The 6,564-nt window shown below is 53.5% G+C and overlaps 1 protein-coding gene across 1 annotated transcript in view; it reads left to right on the top strand.

Moving 5' to 3' along the window:
- The first annotated feature begins 299 nt into the window (after nucleotides 1-299).
- CPNE6 (copine 6) overlaps nucleotides 300-6,564 on the top strand; it is a 30,765-nt gene continuing 24,500 nt past the window's right edge. The window contains exon 1 of the mRNA XM_083472699.1: nucleotides 300-517. The gene's annotated coding sequence lies outside the window, so the exon portion shown is untranslated. The remainder of the gene's footprint in view (nucleotides 518-6,564) is intronic.

Genomic DNA, 6,564 nt, shown 5'->3' with positions numbered 1-6,564 from the left:
TTTTCTCCTTTGCACAGAAAGTGACTCAACTCCTTGATCATTTCCGTCTCTCCTTATATATATATCTATTTCCCCTGCATCTTTAGAACAATTTTGTGCGTTTTGTTTTCCCCCCACGGGAACCACCAAGACTGCGCGGAGCGTCCCAAGCCCAGATATTTTCCGCCCAGAAGCGCCTCTGATCTTTCCGCCCGCCTTGCGGAGCCAGAGGTGTCCCATCGCCGTTGCCACCGCCAGGCATGGCTCTGAGCGAGTGTGTGACCTCCCCCTCCCTTACACTGCGGAGTCTAGGAAGGGGGAGGAGCCAGCGAAAGACATGGGATGGAGGGAACGTGACAGCAGCAGAAAAAGAGAGAGAGAGCGCGCACGAGACGGCAGGAGGAGCGAGGAGGTGGAGGGGAAGACGACAGAGCCACAACAAGGACTTGCCGGGCAGAAAAGAGCCGCTCAGCAGGAGAGGAAGGAAAGGAAGAGAGCAGCCCAGAGGACTTTCCATCCTCCGCAGCCTTCTGCCAAGGTAACAGCTGCCTCGCCTCCTTCTGTCTCAGCCAGCCCTGCAGTGGTACCCAAGGAAAGCCATTTCCCCGCCCACGAGGGATGCTCCGGGAGCTGTCCCTGGTGCTGAAAGGATGCTCCGCAGCGCACTGCCCTGTCTGTGCGGGTGCTGCTGCTGCTGCGACGCGTTTGGCAGAGTTGTGGGATGTTGCGCGTGTCCCGGGACCCCTCCCCCAGGAAGGGGTGCCCTCGGGTGGGGAGGAACCCCTTCCCACGTAGGAGTCCCTGTGGGCTGCGTGTCTCTTTTCACGCGGGGCTGTGCCTGGTTATCTGGGCTCCTCTGCCGGGATCGTGGCGCCTTCCCTGCCCCACGCCTCCAGCCACGAGTCAGGTCATGCGTCGCGCAGCTGCCTTGCACCCCCGTGTCTCGTGCGCCCGCCTGGGGCCAGTGACGCATGTCACAAACTTGAGCACCGCCCTTGGCATGTTTGTGCGCCTTTCCCTCTGTGTTGGTGTTGCGAGAGCCCGTCCCTGTCCTGCGTGTGTCTGGCACTGCGATCCTGTCCATCTTTAGGAGATCCTAACCATGTGCGTTACGCGTGCCCTCTCGCCTTGCAGGGCAGGGCTCAGCTGGGTTGCTGCCCTGGGTGTGGCACAAACTGAGCCCTGGCTAGGCTTGCTCGCCCCTCTTCTTCGCCTCTCTCCTTGCCCACGGAAAGATTATGAAAACAGCCCCTCCCCTCTCCTCCCTCCCTGTGTCCCGGTCTCTTTCGGTGCTGCGTGGAACTGCACTTAGTTCTTCTCGGTCTCCAGGCAAACCTTTCAGGATCACCCAGAGATGCGAAAGCAGGAATCATAGAATCATAGAAGTGTAGAGTTGGAAAGGACCACAAGGGCCATCTAGTCCAACTCCCTGCAATGCAAGAATCTTTTACCCAACGTGGGGCTCAAACTCACAACCCTGAGACCAACAGTCTCATGCTCTACCAAGTGAGCTATCTCTCAGGGAGTTTGCAGGCAAAACTTTATTTAACTTGGACAATGGCCTGAACTCAGGCCGGGTTTTGCAAAAATTATATTAATATATGAAAAGTATTAGACAGATTCTGGGAGGGTTCATAATCCTTCTCCTGGAAGAGTGGGAAAAAAATGGAGCCTCCACATTCAGTCGCAGTAGAGCTTTAGAGACAGACAACAACAAAATGCAGGGGGTTATTGCCACATTTCTGTCCTGCTTGGGAGCTCCTGGGGTGTCTGGGCAGTGGCGTAGCGTGGGGGGTGCAGGGGGGCCCAGCCGCACCGGGCGCAACATCTGGGGGTTAGTGTTAGGGGGCGCAAATCCATGGGTTAGGGGGCGCAAATCCACTGGTTAGGGGGCGCAAATTACTTGCCTTGCCCCGGGTGCTGACAACCCACGCTACGCCACTGTGTCTGGGTGTCCCTTCAGCAGGATCAGAAAAGGGGTTCCATTTTTGTGTATTCCTTGAGTGCATGTTGGTGTGCTTTGTGACAACACTACACAGCTACAAGGGGTGTCTGTTTCACATTTTGTCAGGTCTCTTCTTCTTGTGTGTGTGCGCTTTATGTCGTTCCTCCATTCTGATGTGGGTCCTTGTGGTTTTGGGGGTCTCCGCTGACCACACCTGCGCTGCCCCCGCCCCCCGTGGCCACGTGGCTTCTCCCCACCTCCCACCGTGGCCTCCCTCTGCTTCTCAGAGACATACCGCCCCTTATTCCAACTGCTTCCTGTGGACCCGTCTCCCACGGTTTCGTCCAATCCTTGCCTTTTCAGCCACACAAAAATCCAAGCCGAGAGGCGGCATCCGCCCCAGTGGACGAGGATTTGAACCTGAGTCTTTCTGGACCCGGTTCAGCCCTTGATCCACTCTGTCAAACTGCCATCCGGTTTTGCACAGGTGTTGGTCTTATACACTGTGTGTGTGTGTACTTTTCTTCCGTGTGGGCTGCTGAATTTCACTGCATCTCTCCACATGCTGAGGTGTGCGGCTTGGCCATAGTTATTCTCCCAGTTGATCCTCAGCTTGTGTTACCCTCAAGTCCCTAGTCCTCTTGGTGCCTCTGCATAGGGTGTGCCTGGACTTCGAATTGTGCAGTCCCAGCACCTCCTTCAGGCCATCAGTTGTCAGTCACCTTGTGTGTTCCTCAACAGTGCTGGTGGGGTTGTCACATACCCTCAATCTATCATGTCCTTTGGGGAAAGGCAGTAGCTCAGTTCCAGAGCAGAAGGTCGCAGGTTCAATCCCTGGTCCCTCCAGGAAGATTTGGGAGACGTTCCCTGCCCGAAATCCCAGAGAGCTGCTGGAAATCAGTGTAGACAGCATGGAGCTAGATGGAGCAATGGTCTGACTCAGGATAAAGCAGTTTCCTATCTAGCTAACACACTTCGCTGTGTAATCTTTGCTCGCCCCAGGCTGTGTGTACTCTACCAGCAAATGGGAGTTCCTTGGTCTACAAAGTATACAAAGTAAGTCAAATGACGTTTCATGGCATTAACCTAGATTTCATAGCTTGCGTGTGTGCAAGCTTTGGGGTTCCACAGAGCTCTTTGGCAAGGGGATTCTGGGGTAGGGAAATGATTCTCCATGCAACGCTGAGATTTACTGATGGGATTGACTGCTGCAAGCTGTTGTGCTGCCCTTGGAAAAGGGATTTTTCCAATGATTGCATCAATGGAAATTAGCTGGGACGGCTAAGAGATCGTTATGCATTGGGGGGCAGCTGTGGTGGACAATTATAGGCCGTCTCCCTCTGTCAGGCCAGGCTCATGAGCTGCCCAGCAACACCTGACAGGCCTCTGGACCAACCCGGAGGAGCCTTTCCATTCTCATGATCTCAGCCTGACAAAGCGTTCTGTGGCCCTCCGAAGCTTGCATACCCAGACCCTAACTGAAACAGTTCCAATTGCAGCTACAATTGACCTGCTTTTAGCCGGCTGTGCTACACGCCTCATCTCCTGGTCCTGGAACTCTTTAGACGCGATGCCATTTGGATGTGGGTCTTGAGAACATTTGCCTCCTTGCAACAAACTTGGTGGGTTGCCAGACTCTCCTCTCTGCATGGGCTGGGGCTGCCCTGTTCCTGTTAGGTTTCGCCAAAAAATCTCCCTGGTGTTGTTGAGTTAGGCAGAACCTTCAAAGCCAAAAGCGGCCCAAGTTCCAAAGGCGACTGAGCATCCATATGTTCCACACCAGCACAGCCTCTAAGAGTAGCAGATTGTGGAATTGCCACAGCACTGAAACTGCCCCCAAACAAGTCTTTTCGTTCCAGACATGCTGATTCTCAGAAACGGCAATTGTGTTGTGTCTCTCGCTGAGAAACTGCTCTGATCCTGCCTCTGTTCGGTCAACAGAGCATAGGCTGAGTTCTGCAGTTGGATCAGGCCAAAGGCCCATCTATCCCAGAACCCTTTTCTCACAGTGGCTGGCTTGAAGTCTATATGGAAAACCCGCAAGCCCAACAGCCATCTCCCCTCCTGCCTTTTCCAGCAACTGACATTCAGAGACTTCTCCTCCAGGAATTTGTCTAATCCTCTTTTAAAGCGATCCAATATGGCGGCCGTTGCTGCTTCATGTGGCAGTGGGTTCCACCGCTTATGCTCTGTGTGAAGAAGGAATTCCTTTTGTTGTCTGGAATCTGGTCCCGCTCAGCTTCCTTTGAGGACGCCCACGGGTTTCTACTCTTGTGGAAGAGGGAGAAAAAGCTCTTCTCATTCGCTTTCTCCACACTGCGAAGAAGTTTGAACATCTCATATCCCTTGCTTGCCATTTCCCCCCAAAACTATATAAAAAAAACCCCATCCAAATGTTGTAACCTTTGCTCAGAGGGAAATTGACATTGCTTAAGGAGGTGGGGACTGGGAAGCAGTTCTGGCCGTGTGCTCGGATCATTCAGAGACACAACAATTTCCTCTTCACCCTGAGGAGTCGTGCCAGAACAGGGACTCATGCAGAGGTGGACAGAGGTGCTCTTCTGTTTTTCACCTCACACACTTTACAGAACGAAGTGGGGCTATGCACTGGTCCCAGCTCTACTTCCTTGGGATATCTGAGTTTGGAGCAAGCATCCGAGCTCCTGGTCTCTGAGGGCCTGGTCAATGCTGTAACTGCTATGCACACTGCTGCACAAATGCACCCAAAATTCACTGAGGCCTGAAATAAGTCGAGAGAGCCAGTGTGGAAGAACCACAGTGTCGTTTGGTGTAATGGTTAGAGCGTTGAACTACGACTCGGGAGACCAGGGTTCAGACCTTCACTCTGCCGTGAAACTCGCCGGGTGACCTTGGCCATTCCCTTCCTCTCAGTCTCACCTACCTCTCAGGGCTGTTGTGGGGGGGGGGGTCAAATGAGGAGAATGATGCACACCGCCTTGAGAAAAAGGTGGGATATCAGTGCAATAAATTATAACAATAATCCGAGAGTGCCGTGGTACTTTCTGTTTAAATGCTTCGCCAGCCACTGTCGTTCTAGGAAGGGGTTTTTGAACTGGGCGGAGATCTCTCTCTTGTACACCAAATCGGTGTGCTGTCAGCCATGTGGTACAGCACACACACACACCCCAAAATACACAGACATCAAAATCTTCATGCATTTGGAAAAGCAGGACGTGGGGAGGAGGAGCTGAGCAGGAAGAAGAGGCAGCGAGCCAGGAAATGACATTTTTTCGTGCAGCCGAGGTTCCCTTATCACAGAACCTGAGCGCTGGAGCAAAGCGCTGGTCCCCGGCGCATTAATGCGCCTCGCAGCGTCCGTAAAACCTTTTCCAGGAAATACTCAGTGGGCACAATTTCCCCTTCTTTCTTTTCTGCTGAGCCTGGCTGCGGTGCATCAGCGCAAGCTCCGAGCAAGCTTTGCTGGATCAGACCCAAGGCCTGCTCAGTCCAGCATCCTGTTCCCCACAGCGGACAGCCGAGCATGACAGGGAGGCGACGGCACCCCTCGGCTGTTTTGCACCGTTCAGGGATGGAATGCTTCTAAACCTGGGGCTTCCATCTGACCAGCTTTCCCACTAGCCACCAAGTCTTCGTGTTGTTATGAATGTGTGTTGCTTTTACAAATGCAAAGGTCTACGGCGGCCCTTGAAACTAGACCCACGGCGTCTGCTCAGATGTCCCTCTCGCCCCCCCCCCCCGTGGCTCTCTGCTCCTCCCCACACAGGCTGGAGCCTCTCGATTTTGACCTGACTCAGGTCCCTAGTGGGAGCCAAACCAGCCGTCCAGGCCGCAGTGTAATAAATCAGGGCTGGAGCTGACTCAGCAACCCTTTGGTCCCAGAAGCTCCCCTGCCAGTTTGGAACGTGTCAATATATATTTCCCTCCCAAAATTCTGCATCCAGAGCTGGAAGCAGGGCGGATGGTGAAGGGAGGGGGGCAGACTGGGGGAACGGGGTGGGAATCTCCATAACACCCCCCCACACACCCCGACTTGAAAACCTAGGAGCTTCTTTTCAGTGCCATTTTTCTGCTCAGACTTCTGAGCATGCACAGAGCGCCATCGGCGTTGCCGCCTCAGGAGAAATTATTTGATTCTCACCCCCACAGGCCACCACCTATGTTTGACTCACAGCACCCCCTCCTTTTAGCACCCCCTCAGATTGGACCTCCGTCCCCCTCAGAGACTCTCATATGCAACTTCAACCCTCCTTTTTTGGCAAAAAACCCACCATTTTTTTTATTGCCCACACCTCTGAAGAGCCCTGGCACTGCCCGAAACAGAATTTTGAGGCACTTGGACGAAAAATCCTTTCTCTGAACTTTTACCTCGGTTTGTTGTTGTTGTTGTTTTGCTATGGGCTGGGGTTCCCAAAGGCATCTGTTTTCTGCCTCGAAAGCTCAGCTGTGGGGAAGGATTTGAACACAAGTGGAAAGGCCTTTCTGACCGAGCAGGTGAAGAGCCCGTTTCTCTCCCTGGGGAGGAATTGCAGAGTTTCCCCACCCACCCCACAAGCCAGGAATATATTTTGGGGGACAGATTAGGTGGAAGATATTTCCAGATTGACACGAGCCCCCTTTTTCGCTAGATTCCAGGAACTGAGCTCTGCCATTTTGGGTGT

Source organism: Podarcis liolepis (genome assembly GCF_965112155.1).
Source record: "Podarcis liolepis genome assembly, chromosome: 13".
Classification (NCBI taxonomy): domain Eukaryota; kingdom Metazoa; phylum Chordata; class Lepidosauria; order Squamata; family Lacertidae; genus Podarcis; species Podarcis liolepis.
This window is presented reverse-complemented; position numbering and strand designations above follow the sequence as displayed.